We start from the raw sequence: 18,143 nt of genomic DNA, 5'->3' as shown, positions 1-18,143 counted from the left end.
AGCTTCCCCGCCCTCTCCGTGGCCTCCGCAGAGCAGCCGGGCTTGCCCCGCCCCCTGGCCTCGTCCGCGTGCTCCCCGCCGCGCGCCCCGTCTCCAGAAGAGGGAAAATTCTCAGCGCCCGCGAGGAGGGGCCGGAGGAATAAAGTGCCAGTCAGCAGGGACTGGCCAGTACGGGTTCGGCAGTAACGGCGGCTGTGCCCTGCTTGCCCTGCTTGCCCTGCTTCCCGGGCGGTGGCAATGTCCTTACACAGCCAGCCTGCCCGTGTGCTCGACGTGGGGGACAGGAGTCCGACTCCAGAGCCTGTCGCGTGCCTGGCTTCTCTTATTTAACTTTTACCACAGCCCCTGCATTACAGCCATTTTCCAAGTAAGGTCGTGGAGGCAAAAAGAGGCGAAATAACTTGCCCCAGGTCATGTGGCTGGTCAGTGGTGTGGCCGGACCCTGGGGGCTCCTCCACCAGGAAGGCCCCGGCGCCTGGGTGTTTTGAACCAGAGACACACCGGGTTGGGGGCCACGGGAGCCGCAGGGGAGTTGCCACGGAAACCCTGCCTCAGAGGCAGTCCTGTAAATCAAGCCCCAGGGGAAGAACGGGCCCCAAGGCCCCGAGAGTTGACCGCTGTCCCAGCTCTTCCGGACAGTGAGGATTGCCTGCCCCCCTTGCCGCAGGGAGATGGTGTCACCTACCCAGGCTTGGGGGCTTCTCTCTGCTGCGCCAGCCAACTCAGCCTGCTGAAGGATGTCGAAGCCCCCTCTGCAAACACACAAGGTCGCTTCTACAGAGTTTTAATACTAACAAAGTTTATGAAGAGCATATATTTGTTGCTGTACACCTGAAACTAAGACAACATTGTAAATCAACCACAGTCCAATATAAAAGAAAAGTTTTTTTAAAAGAGCATATGTTTGCTTTGTTTTCGTAGTACCTTCTGGCAGTTTCATGGCAGGAAATGAGTTACTCAGAATAAAAACCCTCCTTTAAATGTTGTGCTGATAATCAGTAGGGCATCAGATTAAGATATTTTGAGTTGCAGCTATATCTCTGGGAGCCAACTTATTCTTACGAGAAGAGTGGATTCCCATGCTGACTCGGAAATCTGGGAGAAACGTCAGGATCCCTGTGTTTTGTAGATCACAGATTATTTATATGTTTTATTCAAAATCACAGGCTCTTAAAATTATTTCAAAATATAAAAACATCAGAACAATTCACTCCAGTAAATAAGAAAATTAGCATTTCTTTCTTTTTAAACTAAATTACTATTGTATTTTACCTTAATGTTTATTTGAAACCCTTAGACTTTAGTTTCGTTAACTTCCAAACGCATCAGTAAATAGTTTATTCCACAATAAGAAATGCTGCATTATTTAACAGTAAGAAGCTTATTTAAATGTTTCATAAATAATTAAAATTGTACGCGTTCTTTACGATATGTGAGAAACTTAAAAATCTTTCAGCGTCAGCACAGTGCGGTGGGCTGATAATAACCCTCAAGTCGTTCATTAGTTTCCAGAAAAAACCCTACATGCAATTTTATGAACGGAAATTCTTGGCTGTCATGAAACTCTGCAAGGTAATGGAAAACTATAAATCAAGGGGGCATGAAAATCAGTATATGCTCCAAAATTCTTCACAAATGCTCACATCCTTTGAACCCAGTGATTTCACTTCCAGCCACGACCAGAGATGCAGGCAAAGATGATTAAATGTGAATGTTTGTCTCCATATTATTTATAGCAGAGGGAAATAGGGGTGGAAGGAAATAAACTGTGGTAAATATAGACAGAACACTATGAAGCCACTGGGTAGCAAAAGTGCATTTAGAAGGATTATTTTATAAAATGATACTTTATCAAATTCTAGAATTTATCAATTTTAAAATTCTATAAAATGCTCAAAATTCTAGAATTCAAACAAAAAAGTTCAAAGAAGGCAGCAAAACACACTCCCAGAGACCAGACCTTCACATCTTCAAGGAAGTCCATTCAGTTTTTGAGCAGCATTACTTGCTGGAAAGTTCCTTTTTATATAGAATGAAGCCCAGCTTCCTTGGAGCTTCTGAACCTTGTACAGAATGCAGCTTGTTTCTCCCAAAGGCGGCACTGATGCCCTTGAACATGCTGTCTCATCACCAGACCCCGGCTCCTGGACATCCGCTCCTACAGGGCTGTCTGTTAGTGGAAGAGGGGTGCCCACCCTCTGGCCAGTGACCTGTCTCTGTTTTCTTTTCCCCTGACCACACCTATTCACTGCACTGTCAGGAAGGTGAAAGTAAAAGGCCTGGTTTGTAACAGGCACTCGGTAAAGTCCAGTCATGATTTTTATCAAGACTTTCAGCTCTTAGAACAGCCTTTTGCCTTGAAGTGATCCCTGTGGGGACAGTAGGTCTGAGTATCCGACAGGAGATGCAGGGGATGCTGCCTGAAGCAGCAAACTGGTCTGAAAACCAAGGTGCTTTCCGAGCTCGGGGCAGAACCATTGTAACTGGACCAGGGGACCCGCGTGGAGTCAGGGAGTGAAGAGCAGCCATCAGCAAAGCCTTGGGCGGGCGAATGGCAGGCACACACGGGGACAGAACCATGCAGGATAGGAATCCAGGGTCCCCGCCACAAGCCCGACCCTGATCTCTGCCCCTCCATCTCCACTTCTGGCCCCCCGAGGTTCAGTCCACCGAGGTCCTTCACCGAACCCTCAGGCTCAGATCACCAGGGAACCCCCTACCCCAAGGTCCCGGTGACATTCTTCTACTTGTGCCCCTCTGCGTCCTTCTGCAGCATGAGACCCTGCCAGTTTCCCTCCCGAGTCTGGAGGACTCTCCTCTGCCCCTGGCTCCTGGTGTGTGCCAGGTGAAACTTCTGCTCCCTTTGGTCCGTCCAAGGCCCCCAGCGCCTCATCCTCAGCACCCCACTCTCCTGGTCTCCTTAGGAGACCTCATGGGCCCATGTGGCTCCGACCACCCCTGAACGAGATGACCCCCAACTGCAGGCCAACGTGTCTGAACGTTTGCTCGATCTTTCCATTTGGGCAGCCCTCAGCTACCTCCAGCACAGCCCTTTCAGAAGGCAACTTCACTCTCCCCTGTTGCCCACCCTGCCCCTCCAACCCACTGGCTCCCCAGTCTGGATACATACATGGTACCATGACAGTGCACCATCCTCCCCCAAGCCCCGAAGTCAAGCTGTTCACCTCTTTCCCTCCTTGTCTTACAGAATGGCCACAATCTTTATCAATCATGTTTTAAAGCCGAAAATTCTAGTCATTTTAGTTAAACCAGTTCCAGGTGTTAATGGTAACCAGTGCATTTTAATTCAGAGAAAATAGGTTTCACTATAAATAGCCAGATCGAGAAAGGGGGCATAAAACTGTCCTAGTTATAAGGTATTATTAATGGATTTTACTGCAGAACAAACAAGTATTTCAGGTCAGTTTATGACCTATGATTATACATCTTCAAGTCCCAAGAGAAAGGAAAAAAATACTTTCAGTAGTTGGGCCTGAAAAAAAATGTCTTTCCTTATCTTGTTGAAGGCCTTAAGAGCACAGGACACACACCACACACTTCAACCCCGAAGAACAAAATCATACATGTGACACTTAAGGACACTGTCCCAGGTTGCATAGTCTCCTCCAAAAATTCACGTCCACCCAGAACCTGTGACCGTGACCTTATTCGGAAATGGGCTAAGATGCAATCACGCTAAGACCAAGTCATCCTGGAAGTAGATGGGCCCTCATCCGATGACCGGTGTCCTTATACGAAGAGAGAAGCCTGAACACAGAGACACAGACAGACAGGCAGAAAGCTCTGTGAGGATGGAGGCAGAGGATGGAGGGATGTGTGTACAAGCCAAGGCACCCCAAGGTTCCGGTGACCCCCAGAAGCTGGAGAGAGGCAGTGAACAGACCCTCCCTCAGAGCCTCCGGAAGAAACTAACCTTGCTGACACCTTGATTTCAGGCTTCTGGCCTCCAGAACTGTGAGAGGATACATTTACGCTGTCTTAAGCCACCCAGTTTGCCGCAGTGATGGCAGCAGCCTCAGGACAGTAATACAAACACACTGTCATATGTTGCCCTGGGCACACCAGTCTTCAGAGAGATTTTATATTTTGCCCAAAGGAATCCTGGTGACTCCTCTTCTGGGAACTCACAGGTACCTGGGTCGGGAGAGCTTTTGCCAGGCAGCCTGGCCATATAACTGCAGATGTTGGACTCAGAAAACAGAGAAACACTGCCATCTTTCTTTCTGCACCTGTCCCTGGGCAGGGCACGCTGGATGTACTCCCTGTGACTGGTATGTCTCTGTCACAGACCTCAGCTTCATTTTAAAATCCCACTGACAGCGACAAGGCCATCGGTATCCTCATCATTCTTCTGCTTCTGCCTGAGAGGACCAGCAGTAAGGACAAAGACGGCACCATGGGTGAAGACAGAGGCACCCATACAGCAACGTCCCCTGGGCAGGGACTGCAGGTGGACCAGGGGCCCAGAGCAAGACAGAGGGGTAAGGAAGAGTGAGCGGCCAAGTCCCAGATTCAACTAGGATCCAGAAGGAGAGAGGGGATGCTGGGGAGGGCAGCCCGACAGCTGAAGACCAACCCTCCTTTGTACCAGGGCGCCAGGGCCATGCCTGGGCATGCAACAGAAAGGGTCTACCCCACCTCACGAGCTGGGTGTCTGACTTCCAGAAAGATGGAGACAGGGGTTCTCTCTCAGGAGTGGCCTCGATTTCTTGTGCTTACTCTTCTCTTGTATTGTTGGTCTTTACAACTTCTCGGAGTTTTTTTTTTTTTTTTTTTTTTTGCGGTACGCGGGCCTCTCACTCTTGTGGCCTCTGTGGAGCACAGGCTCCGGACGCGCAGGCTCAGCGGCCACGGCTCACGGGCCCAGCCGCTCCGCGGCATCTGCCAGTTCCTTTGTGTAGTGTTTTACTTATTTCTTGGTTGCACTGATTCTCAAACTTGGGGTTTCAAAAAATACCAGTAACTCGGTGGCAACAGCAGAGCACCTGACTTAATTAGTATGGGGTGTGGCCTGGGCACAGAGATTTGTAAAGGATCTCCAGGTGATTCCATTGAGCAACATTACATGGAAGACACTGTCTTTAATAGTTTATTCAAGAAGGGCTTATGGGAGTGATACTCCTGAATTCTTGCATTTTCAAAAACGGGATTTTATTTCCGTACATATCCTTTCAGAGAGACTCTATGCATATATAAACAAATACAACATTTTTCCTCCTCAAATTTGAATGACAGTTTGGGGTGTACCATTCTTGGTCATCCTTCCTTTTCTTAGCTTTGTGGCCATTACTCCAACTGTCTTTCACTTTGCTTTTTTTTTAAATTTTTTTTGGCCGCGTTGGGTCTTCGTTGCTGTGCGCGGGCTCTCTCTAGTTGCGGCGAGCGAGGGCTACTCTTCGTTGCGGTGCGCGGGCTTCTCATTGCGGTGGCTTCTCTTGTTGCAGAGCACGGTCTCTAGGCGTGCGGGCTTCAGTAGTTGTGGCACGTGGGGTCAGTAGTTGTGGCTCGCAGGCTCTAGAGCGCAGGGTCAGTAGTAGTGGCGCACGGGCTTAGTTGCTCCGCGGCATGTAGGATCTTCCCAGACTAGGGATCGAACCTGTGTCCCCTGCATTGGCAGGTGGATTCTTAACCACTGAGCCACCAGGGAAGTCCCCTGTCTTTTACTTTGATTGTTACCATGGAGAAGTCTGAGGCCAGCATGAATATTTTTCCCCTCATGTGTGACTTGATCTTTTGGCCTAGTTTCCCGTGGACATCTTTATTATGGCTGTCTAGAAACTTTATTAGACTATGTCTTGGTATTGACTGTACTAGGACTCTATTTTCTGGGTCACAGTGTAAATTTAAATCTTCTTTTCTTTCTAAGATGTTTTATTAATTTATATTTTGAAATATTTATGCTGTTCTGTTTATTTTGGCTTCTTCAGAGATTCTAATTTTGCATGTTAAATCTCCTTTGCCTGTCTTACTAATCACAGCAGCATCTACAAATGCTTAAAAAGTAAAAGTCTGTACAGGTATAAGGCATATTTATTTTTGTCCTATAGGCCTACTTCTCCAAAGTGAAATGTATACTCTTCTCATTATATTTTTTCTCATCTTTTTTTAGTTTCTATTTTTATTTGTACTGTACAATGAATTAACTTTCATTGTGGTAGTGCATGTATAATTTATGAATAAGTAACCATATGTGTGTTGGATGGATATTCCATCAGAAATTTGCTGCTGTCCTCCACAATGCTTGGTGTCGATACAGAAGTACGGAGCACTGTGGCTTTGAGGTGTCTGAGGCCCACAGCCAAGAACCACTGCTTTCAAAATCTAGCCAAAGTCTTGTACATATAGTTGCTCAATAAATATTAGTCGTTTTACTGATCTTAGAAGGTAATATTTCAATAATATAATAAACCATGTATCTCAACTTGGTCCCCCAAAAAGGGCATAAATGTAATTTGAGTAAATCTATTCAAAGATTTCAAAATCCACGCCCACCCGCCAAAAAAAATCCGTGCCTCACTCCTGCCCAGTATAATAGCTAGTACCTTTTCTTACTTTAACCCTTAACTGCATAAAAAAGAAGGCTGCGATCTCAAACAACCAAAAGGGAAAATTATGTAGGTAGCACTGATTTGCTTAGGCAACTTTTGCTTTACTTGGTTTTTAATATATAATACAACTGCCACCAAAAATTGGTCTTTTTTTTTTTCTTTAAGGCTACATAGGTAATTCGTGCCAGGTAGATCTTCCTCCCCATCTTCCCAATCCCTACACACAAATTACAGGTCCAGGGAGTCGAGGTCAAAAACCAAAGGAAACAAGAGAGAAACAATCTTAATAAAAAAAACTGACAGTCTACTGCATGAATAAATCCCAGACTGGGAACCAAGAGCTTACATTTCAGAAAAGAAGAAGAGACCAGAAAGAGAGAGACCTGCCCTGATGGAATTATGGGGTTTTTTTCAATAATAATCTGAGGAGAAAAAAGTAGTCTTTCTCTTGTTTTGTCTTTTATTATTTCAACTGAGGGTTTGGATATTTTTGGATACAAAAAGATATAAAAATATCTTTGGATACTTTTCCTTTTGTTCATATGATTGAGTTTCAATCAACACTGAGCTGGTATGTTTTCTACAGGGAATACACAGAACTGCCTTTGGTTAAATCATATTATGAGGTTAAAAAGATGAACTATCTACATCCAATCACAACACAAGCAAGCAGATCAGCTTCCGTGGATTTAGGAGATTTAGACAACCTGCCCCATGTGCTCTGGTGGCCTGGAGAGTCTTCTAAAATCACTGTAACCTTGCTAGGCAACTGTGATTTCAAAAAATTATTTTTGATTGTTGTGCCCTAACTCAATCTGGGCACAAAAATAGGTTTTTCAGTCATCCGAGATGTCCACGTCCCAGCCCGGGCTCGCCCTCAGCTCTGAGCACCCCTGGCTGAGTGATCCTCCCAGAGGGGCCACGTCCCAAGCCACCATGTGCTGGTTTCCAAGCTACTGACTCACATGGTAAAAGAATAACTAACAGTTTAAAATGCCTTTCATGTGCCAGACACCTTTAACGTTGAAAAAAGCCACTGAAACCAACTAAATATTATAAATACCGAAATAAATTGAAAACATTAAGATCATGTGGATAACAACTCGATCCACTGTTGGGGCCGATCTAAAGTGTGCTCTGAAGTAATTTCATTCCAGATTAAGAGTTTACTGCCCCTGCAAGTCACAGCCATTTGTCCATTTCCTAAAATTGTCAGGTTGCCCTAATGATGAATGCGTAAGTGATCTCCTCCCTGAACAGACAGGCCTGGTTGGGGCTAAAGAACTGTGAGCACCTCCTCACTGAAGCATTTAAATATAGTAAGGAGGGACCATCAGGCCTGATGGAGTGAGGTCAGCCCTGCCCGGGAGAGCTGCCAGGAAACATGGCAGCAAGTCTGGGTCCTGATAGCAGCGAATCGATGTGTATCCTCGGGCGAGTCCTAGGCCCTCTGAGTCTTGTTCTTCAAATGAAGGAGATGGGCTGGAAATAAATAAATCTCTAAGACCCCTTCCAGCTCTAAGTTATTATGATGGCTTGATTTAATGCCATGCATCTAGGAGAGACTTATCACCTGGCCCCGTTTGATCTGAGCGGAGAGCTCGGTGATGTTTTATGCACCACTTATAGAGCCAGAACTTTGGCGGGAACAGCTGCTCTCCACCGAGTCACCGAGCCCAAGTGCCTCCCCGCTACGAAGCACCTGCGGGTGGGCCCGCCCTCGTGGCATCCGCAGGCCGGGTGCCAGAATGGAAAGGAATGAGGTGATGAATGGCTCTCAAACAAAAAGCCGGGCTCAGAGCTATTTGCAGACAGAGACTCAGGAAAGCCTGAGGTCGCCGGCCCGGCTTTCCTATCTGCTGACCCAGCTGCTGCTTCCGGGTCAGATGGCAGCAGTGCGCCAGGCCGAGGGACAGGCCGGAGGCGTGGAGAAGCCGGGCGCACCCTCCAGCCTCCCCAGGGGCTGCGCATCCCACGGCCCGTGAGCGTGGCTGACACCCGAGAGCTGTCATCTGCTGGCGTCGTTCTGATGGTCCCCGACTGCGGGGAAGCCTTGACCGTGGGTGCCCGGAAGTGGAGCAGACTTGCCAGGTCCCCAGGGAGCCGCCTCTGATGAGGTCACACATCTAGTTTAGAACGCATTCCAGTCCGTCCTAAGACTGTGAAGGGACCCGGACAGAGGGGGAGGCTCACTGCCCACGACCACCCTCCCTTCCTGGTGAAATGGGGGCGACGGACAGGGTGCCTGTGGATAAGGCACAAGGGCGGGTTACAGGGAAGCATGATCATTTCTGTGTGTGTGTGTGTGTGTGTGTGTGTGTGTGTGTGTGTGTGTGTTAACAGCTTTACTGGGGTATAATTCACACACCAGTCATCTCCTTTGGGTGTACAGTTCAAGGATTTTTGGTACTTTTACAGAGCAGTGCAGCCATCGCCGCACTAATTTTAGAACATTTCCATCACCCCAGAGATATCTGTTTTATATAATCTGTTTGGTATGATCTGTTTGTAGACACACTCCCTGGAAGCGTATTTAGGCTGGCCTGAAAATTATACCAAATCAAGAGTTTACTGGATTTTTTGCTGCCTCCAAGGTCACCATGGAGAAGTGGCCCAAAGTGATCGCTTTCTCTCCTTCACTTTGTACATTTTTAATGTATTGCCCTTGATCTTCTATACAGCTAAACTCCCTCACAGAATGACCCCCATTTTCTCTTTTTTAATTCCTTTCTCATCCCCACCTCCCATCTGGCACTTCCACTCCCCACCTCGCCCCTGCAGTCCGACCCTGCCTCAACTTCCCTCTCTCCCTACACCCTTTTCTTTTACGATAAAATACACATAAAATTTACCATCTTAACCATTTTTAGGTGTACACTTCAGTGGCATTAAGTACATTCACGTTGTTGTACAACCATCACCACCACCCATTTCCAGAACTATTTTCATCTTCCTCAACTGAAAGTCTCTTCCCATTAAAGACCAACTCCCCCTCGCCCTCCCCCAGCCCCTGGCCCCCACCACCTCCTTCCTATCTTTAGATTCCACCTCATATAAGTGGAATCATGCAGTCTTTGTCCTTTTGTGACTGGCTTACATCACTTAGCATAATGTCTTCAGGGTTCATCCATGATGTAGCATGTGACAGAACTTCCTTCCTTATTTCCAAACTTAAAACTATATTCCCGACACTGTACATTTCATCCCCATGACTCATTTACTTTCTAACTGAGAGTTGGTACCTCTTCATTTCCCTCCCCTATTTCACTTGTCCCCCACCCCCCTCCCCTCTGGTGACCACCTGTTTGTTCTCTGTATCTATGACTCTGTTTCTATTTTGTTATGTTTGTTCAGTTGTTTTGGTTTTTAGATTCCACATTTAACTGAAATCACACAGGATTTGTCTTCCTCTGACTTATTTAGCATAACACCCTCTAGATCCATCCATGTTGTCGCAAATGGCAAGATTTCATTCCTTTTTATGGCTGAGTAGTATTCCATTGTGTGTATATGTATGTATGTGTGTATACACACACACACACACACACACACACACACACCACCCGCCTCTTCTTTATTCATTTGTCTATCCATGGAAACTTAGGTTTCTTCCATATCTTGGCCATTGTAAATGATGCTGCAAAGAGCACTAGTGTGCATATGTCTTTTTTTGTTTGTTTGTTTTGGCTGTGCCACGTGGCATGCGGCAGCCCAACCAGGGATCCAACCCCTGCCCGCTGCGTTGGGAGTGCAGAGTCTTAACCACTGGACCTCCAGGGAAGTCCCACATATGTCTTTTTGAATTAGTGTTTTGGTTTTCTTTGGAAAAATACCCAGAAGTGGAATTGCTGGATTGTACAGTAGTTTTATTTTTTTGAGGAAACTCCAGATTGCTTTCCATAGTAGCTGCACCAATTTACATTCCCACCAACAGTCCACAAAGCTTCCTTTTTCTCCACATCCTCGCCAACCCTTGTTATTTCTTGTCTTTTTTTATAATAGCCATTCTGACAGGTGTGAGGTGGTATCTCATTGTGGTTTTGACTTTCATTTCCCTGATTAGTGATGTTTCTCATGTGTCTGGAGCTATCTGTATGTATTCTTCGGAAAAATGTCTATTCAGGTCCTCTGTCCATTGTTTAATTGCGTTGTTTTTTGGATATTAGTTTTATGAGTTCTTTAAATATTTTGGATATTAACCACTTACTTATTGGACATACCATTTGCAAATATTTTCTCCCATTCAGTAGGTGGCTTTTGTTTTGTTGATAGCTTCCTTAGCTATGCAAGAGCTTTTCACTTTCACATGGCCCCATTTGTTTATTTTTGGTTTTGGCTTTTGTTTCCCTTGCCTGAGGAGACAGATCCATAAAACTATTGCTAAGTTTGATGTCAAAGAGAGTACTGTCTATGTTTTCTTCTATGAGTTTTATGGTTTCAGGTCTTATATTTAAGCCTTCAGTCCATTTTGAGTTTATTTTTGCATATGGTGTGAGAAAGTAGTCCACTTTAATATTTTTGCATGTTGCTGCTGGTGTTCCTGACACCATTTATTGAAGAAGTTGTTTTTTCCCGACTGTATATTTTTGTCTGCTTTGTTGTAGATTAATTGACCATGTAAGTGTGGGTTAATTTCTGGACTCTCTATTCCGTTCCATTGATCTATGTACCTGTTCTTGTGCTGATACCATACTGTTTTGATTACTATAGCTTTGTGGTATAGTTACAAACCAGGGAGCATGGTTCAGGGAGCAAGGTTAGGTTGTTTATTTGAGATTTTTCTTGTTTCCTGAAAAAGGTTTGTACTGTTTTAAACTTTCATCTTAGAACTGCTTTGGCTGTGTCCCATAGATTTTGGATTGTTGTGTTTCCATTTTCATTTGTCTCCAGGTATTTTTGAATTTCTTCTTTGATTTCTTCCTGTGACCCATTGGCTGTTCAGTAGCATATTTTTAGCCTCCATGTGTTTGTGTTTTTTACAGGTTTTTTTCTTATAGTTGATTTCTAGTCTCATGGCATTATAGTTGGAAAAGATGCTTGGTATGATTTCAATCTTCTTAAATTTATTGAGACTTCTTTTGTGGCCTAGCATGTGATCTATCCTGGAGAATGTTCCATGAGCACTTGAAAGGAATATGTATTCTGCTGCTTTTGGATGGAATATTCTATATATATCTATTAAGTCCATCGGGTCTAATGTATTACTTAAGGCCAGTGTTTCTTTATTGACTTTTCTGTCTGGATGATCTGAGAAGAATTTCCTTCTTTTTAAAGGATGGATAATATTCCCTTGTAAATATATATCACACTTTGTTTATCCATTCATACTTTGATGAAAACTTGGGTTGCTTCCACCTCTTAGCTATTGTGAATAATGCTCCTATGAACAAGGGTGTACAGATATCTGTTCCAGATCCTGATTTCAATTCTTTTGGATATGTACCCAGAAGTGGAATTGCTGGATCATATAGCAATTCTATGTTAAATTTTTTAAGGAAAGCTTTTCTCTTGAAACTTCTCCAATCGGGTGTCCACCCCTACTACTCCACCGAACCAGCTCTCATCAAAGTCACTTCCAAATCCAATGGGTGCTTCTCAGCCCTAGCCTTCCCCAACCCATGGGTGTTACCTGACACAGGTGATCCCTTCTTTCTATAGATAAGTTTCCTCACTTGGCATCTGGGATAGCATTCAGCCTGCCTTGCTGGTTCCTTACCTTAGTGACCTCTCAACACTGGCCCTTGTTCCCTTGGTGATGTCATCTATACTCACACCATCGATACATTGGTGACTCCCAAGTTTATAGCCCCAGCCGAGATCTTGCTCTTGAGTTCCAAGCTCACATCCAACTGCCTCATTTACCTTCCCGTTGCATGTCAAATAGGATTTTCAGATGTTACATGTGCAAAAATCAACTCCTGACGTCCTGATTTCTCAATCTTCCCCATCTCAGAAAGTGAAAGCCCCATAGCTTTTTGCATGGGCAAGTTTGCAGTGGAAGGACCTGCACCCACAGATCACTCAAAGCGGGACCACCACTGAGGAACTTCCGCTGTGACACAACAGGAAGCACACAGCACCGCCTATGAGGGAAGGGTTCGCCAGAATCTGGAGGAGCCCCTTGAGTTACGCTGTCCAATGCACCTCGCCACAGGTGGCTCCTGGGCAGGTGAGCTACCAAACAGGTGCGCCGCCAGTGCCGAATGCACTGGATTGTTCAAGGCTCAGTGCCTAAGAAAGAATGTAAATCTAGGAATGTAAATGTAGGACAGGCTAATGGCCGAGTGACTTGGTTTCTGAAAGAACATGGTGGGGAGAAGGGAGCTTCCATGGATTAAAAGATGCTTAGGGGCAGCCCTTGATGTTGGACTACGTGTAGATCCTGATTTGAAGAAACTAATTGTAAAATGATATTTTTGAGATAATAAAAATCATAAATTTTTACTATGCTTGGGTATTAGACGATACAATGAATTAATGTCAGTTTTGCCACGTGTGAAAGCATTGTGGTTACATAAGAAAATGTTCCTGCTGTTAAGTTATGCATACTGACATGTGTAAGAGTAAGGCAACACAGTATCTGGAATTTGCTTATTATGAGCAAAGGAAGAAAGAAAAAGAGAGCTGGATGAAACAAATATGGTGAAATCTTATTGAATCTATAGACGATGGACGGATGGGTACTCATTGTACTAGTCTCCCTAATTTGGGGTGCGTTTGAAATTTTTTACATTAAAATTCATTTTTATAAACCTCCAACTTAAAGAGTGTGATACAACTTGTCGAAATGAATGTCAATGTACCCCTTAGGGACCATGAGTTAGCCTCTGGGTTCCCTGCATCAAAAATCCACACCCCAGGGCTTCCCTGGTGGCGCAGCGGTTGAGAGTCCGCCTGCCGATGCAGGGGACGCGGGTTCGTGCCCCGGTCCGGGAGGATCCCGCATGCCGCGGAGCGGCTGGGCCCGTGAGCCATGGCCGCTGAGCCTGCGCGTCCAGAGCCTGTGCTCCGCAACGGGAGAGGCCGCAACGGTGAGAGGCCCGCGTACCCCCCCAACAAAAAAAAAATCCACACCCCAGAGTGACCCGGGGAGCATTCCAGAGGAGCGTGTCGGGGAGAGCAGAGTTGTCAAGAGAGGTAACTAGGTCTTCCCCCCAAAAGTGACATGTACTCAACTCCCAGACTGGCTTCTGTCAGACCTCAGCATCCCTCTTTTGGTTGCTCAGGGCAAAAGCCCTGGGGTCTTCTTTTGGTGTCTCTTCTCCTCTCCTATCCCATGGCCAATCTGGGCTGCACAGGCATGTGGAATCCCACCACCTCTCACCACCCCCACTGCTCCTCTCTGGTCCAGCGACCAGCACCTCTCACCCTGGGTCACTGCAGCCAGCCTGGTCCCTGCTTCTGCCCTCACGTCCTCCTGTCTGCTCCTCATGCGGGGCTAGCCCTGCTCAGGCATGTGATGGCCACGCATACAAGCGTCGGTCTGCAAGGTGTGCTCTGGGGTTCTGCAGTGCACAAACTGCACGGCCATCCACGGTGGTCCTGCATGTGGCGCCATGAAGAATCCTCTTAAGACACAGGCCAGAGCAGGCCGTCTTCCACTGGAGCTGTCCGACAGCCACCCATCCACGAGGAGAGAAAACTCAAGTCTCACAACGGCCTGGACCGCCCCACAGGAGGGAGCCCCCAGCTGTCTCTCTCCCTGGGTGCACTGTGCTCAGTGCCACAGCCTCCCCGCTCAGGCCTGCTCTCAACCTTCGCACCTGCTGTTCCCTCTACCTGGGATACCGCCTTGTCAGGGAGCCCCCCCCGCCACACCGATAAGCCATCACAAGGGCAACCCCATTTCCCTCCTTACACCTCTCCTCCTGCTTTTCTGCAAAGCCCTTTCAACCCCTGACATGTTGCAGGGCTGCCCGTTCAGAAGTTTACCTTTAGGGCTACAGGGGGTGGGGGCCCTGCCTGAGCACTGCTGTCTCCAGCACAGTGGACGTGAGCGGTAAAATCGGCCCAGTGGCCCGAGGGCTATTTGGAAGTGAGGTTGTTGAGATAAGCACCACATCTTCTCCTTCTGTGGCCCCAGCACACTGTACCTGTAGCGGCTAGTCAAGACTTGTTTGTCAGGTCAGAGAAGGAGTGAATACCTGAGGCAACAGGGACATGAACAAAAAGACAACCCAAGGTTCATACCAGCCCCATGGCTGTTCCACGGGGGGAGAAAGGAGACAGTGAACAGAGGAATAAATAAAATGAAAAGTAAAAAATGTCAAGCTCCTTTGCAGTCCGCTATCACCAGTGGCCTGAAAAATACCATCTTCCTTTTGAAAATAAAATCTAAAAATACGTGGAGAATGCCCTCAGGTTGACCTATAATTGCATCTACCATCACCGCGCTCTCAGCTGAGTACAGCTAATTAAATAGCGCTCATTCCGTGGGTGGGGAGAGAGGGACCTGGTCCGGGGCCGGGCTGTCTACCACCAGCTCTGAGCTAAGTGGGGGTCCCCAGTGGGGGCCATGGATGCTCCCAGACTGTGGCCCTGGCTCTCCCCTCCAGTTCCTGCAGAAGCCACGGGCCCGGCAGCCACGCCGCTGACCACGGAAGGGAGGCAACGGATGACAGCCTCCTCTCTGTTTTCAGTCCTGGCTGTTCTGAGAATCCCTTTGGGGCAGCCGGAATGGCGGAACAGATGTATCTCACGGCAGTGTGGTACCCAAAAGGGAGAAAGAAAAAAAAGTCCTGAAAAGATGTTGAGTCTTTCGGGAATTTGAGAAAATGAGGGGAGAGGTAATAAACTGCTTGATTTCAGTGCTTTTTCCTTCCTTTCCATGGCAGCCTGCCATCGCTTCCTGCTTGGAGGGGACCCTCTCCAGATAATTCCTCCCTGGGTCTACACAGCTGGGGTGGTGATGGGGGCACAGGTGGTCTCTAGGAAAAATGGTTTCAGTTGGTCATCACCAGAAAGCATGAGAGGCGAAGAAGAGTTGGAGTCATGTGACTTGTCCAAGTTCACAAAGCAAATAATCCTGAGCGGCGAGATTAAACTTCAAGTCTTCTGAACTGAAGGTGTCTTTTTTTTTTTTTCGGCTGAGCCTGCTGGCATTGGGATCCTAGCTCCCTGACCAGGGATAGGACCCACGCCCCCTGCATTGGAAGCGCAGAGTCTTAACGACTGGACCGCCAGGGAAGTACCTGAAAGGTGTCTTTTATACCAGCCTGGCCTGTGGTGGGCACTCTGGACACCGTTGGTGAGCTGCCACATGCTTTCAGAAAAGAAAATCCCTAAAGTAGGGAAAGAGGAGAATTACGGCATCAGGAAAGAGCCAGCAGGTGCCAGGAAGATGTGCCGGACAGTCGTGGCCGCTCCCAGGCTCCTGCAAGCTTAAAACACAAGTGCCACGTGGGACATGCAGGAAAAGGTCAGGCTCAGGGCTTGCCTCCACCCACATTAGGTCATTCAAATGTAACTGTAACGCGGGAACAAAATGAGGGCAATGTTACAATCCAAACGAAGAAAGCAAAACAAAGCAGAAAGACCAGTGTCCTCAGATCCTGCCTCAATTTGAGGTTGGGCCGCTGCTGTAGTCAGGGGTAGCCCTCAGGACTTCAGAATATCAAGGAAAAGTGTAAGCTCTTCCCCCAGGTTCTGGAACATTCAACAAGCAGAGGGGGCTTCTACATCAAGAAGAGTCTGAAAGGCAGTCTCGGCAGCAGCCCCGACTGCTCCTAACATTTCCTGTGAAGGCTGAGAAGAGGCAAAGGCCCATCGCATCTCAGCTGAGACGCAGCCCAGGGCCGGGACCCGGGGGCCCTCCCGCTAATCAAACGCCGCTGAGGGGACTAGAAGCAGCTCCCCTCGTGGCGCTCCCAGGCGCTGTCTTAAGGGACATTACATGCTCAGAACCACGGCCCCGCGCAGCCCCTGCGCACCCCCCCAGCCACACCCCCTGGGGGCTGCCCCACCCCAGGGGAGGGGCCCTCTCCTGTCCCAGCAGCGCACCTGTGGGGCGGGGCTTCCTTCCTTGTCTGCTTTGCACAGAGGCCGTCCCATCAGCCAGGGGAGCCGTTCAGCACGCTCCCTGCCTCCTGTGCCTGAAACATGTACCATTTCAGGGCAGAGGTGTTAAGAGCCAGTGAACAAGTCGCTGTGGCCTCCGCCCACTGCTGTGATGACAGCAGACGCCCTTGGGAAGGAAGTCGCTATCCGGCAGTGTCCCTGCGAGGCCACAGTGAGCCCCTCATACCTGTGATGGGCGTCTACTGTGGGCAGGAGGGACACTTCTGTCGCTTCAGACCTCTCAGGCTTGAGGTGTTTGTTACCACGTCGAAACCTAGCCTATCCTCATGACACAAGGGTTTCAAATATTAACACTAAAGAGAAGAGAATTCAACGTGAAAAAAGCCAAACATGGAAAATACTAATATACTGTAACTGGGTAGGTTTACAATTAAGCTAATAACTGTTGAGAACCTTTATAAACTGAAGATTTCACCAAATGCATAAAGCAAAATGGTGAGAAGTAAAGGAAAAACCAACAGATGGATAAGGCAAGCCATTTCTCCTTTCTACGACTGTCTCTTCACTTTTGATATGGGAATGATATTACCAACCTTAGTCTGCTCGGGCTGCTATAACAAAAAGCCACATAAACGACTTAAACAACAGTTTAAACAACAGTTCTGGAGGCTAGAAGTCCAAGATCAAGGTGCCAGCAAGCGTGGCTAATGGTGAGGGCTCTCCTCCTGGCTTGTGGACGGCCGCCCTCTCCTGTGTGCTCACGTGGCCTCTTCTTTGTGTGCACGTGGAGAGCGAGCTCTTCATACAAGGACACCGGCCCTATAGGATCAGGGGCTCACCTTTATGGCCTCATTTAATCTTAATTACTTCCTTTGAGGCCTCATCTCCAAATACAGCTACACTGGGGATTAGGGCTTCAACATATGAATTTGGGGCAGGGGTTGGGGTGGGGACGGACATTCAGTCTATACACGGCCTTATAGTGTCACCCTGAAGATCTAGTGAGTTAATCAAGGGGTATTAACCACTCAGTAAATGCTGCTACCACTCCCTCTGTTGTTGTTATTCTGATCTTACTACCAAGGGTGCCCCAAATGAGTAATCAATCTCAGGAAAAGAAAAAAAGGACCGTATCACAGGATGAAGAGCTAGGCCAGAGCTTAGGGAGAACTGCAATTCCGAACGCTCCCGAGAATCCGATGAACGCTGATTTGTGTGGATTTCACGTTGACATTTTCGAGGGAAAGGTTTATAATTCTCTGCAATTTAGACATTTCATCTTTAATAGTCTGGTCTGCATTTTTTCTCTGATTTTTCTCACATTCTATGACTCATTGTTATTTAAGATAATTTCTAAAAGACAGGTACTGTATTTTCCCTTCTTTCCACTAGACTTTTCCCCTCAAGTCTTTGCTCACTTTAACAGTAGAAAAGCAGGGAACAAAATTAGCAAAAACCATGTCCCTGAACCGCAGGTATTTAGGTTTAACTGCAAAATGAGCTTCAGCTGACTGAAGGTGATTGTTTTCCACGTATAGATTTCTTTACAATGTCACA

General features: G+C 47.2%; 1 protein-coding gene across 27 annotated transcripts in view; it reads right to left on the bottom strand.

Annotated features, from left to right (window-relative positions):
* Positions 1 to 18,143, bottom strand: part of LRRFIP1 (LRR binding FLII interacting protein 1) — a 150,496-nt gene that overhangs the window by 116,034 nt on the left and 16,319 nt on the right. The gene's annotated exons all lie outside the window — the stretch shown is intronic.

Source organism: Physeter macrocephalus, chromosome 2 (assembly GCF_002837175.3).
Source record: "Physeter macrocephalus isolate SW-GA chromosome 2, ASM283717v5, whole genome shotgun sequence".
NCBI lineage: Eukaryota > Metazoa > Chordata > Mammalia > Artiodactyla > Physeteridae > Physeter > Physeter macrocephalus.
Note: the sequence above shows the minus strand (reverse complement) of the source record. Positions and strands in the feature narration are given on the sequence as shown.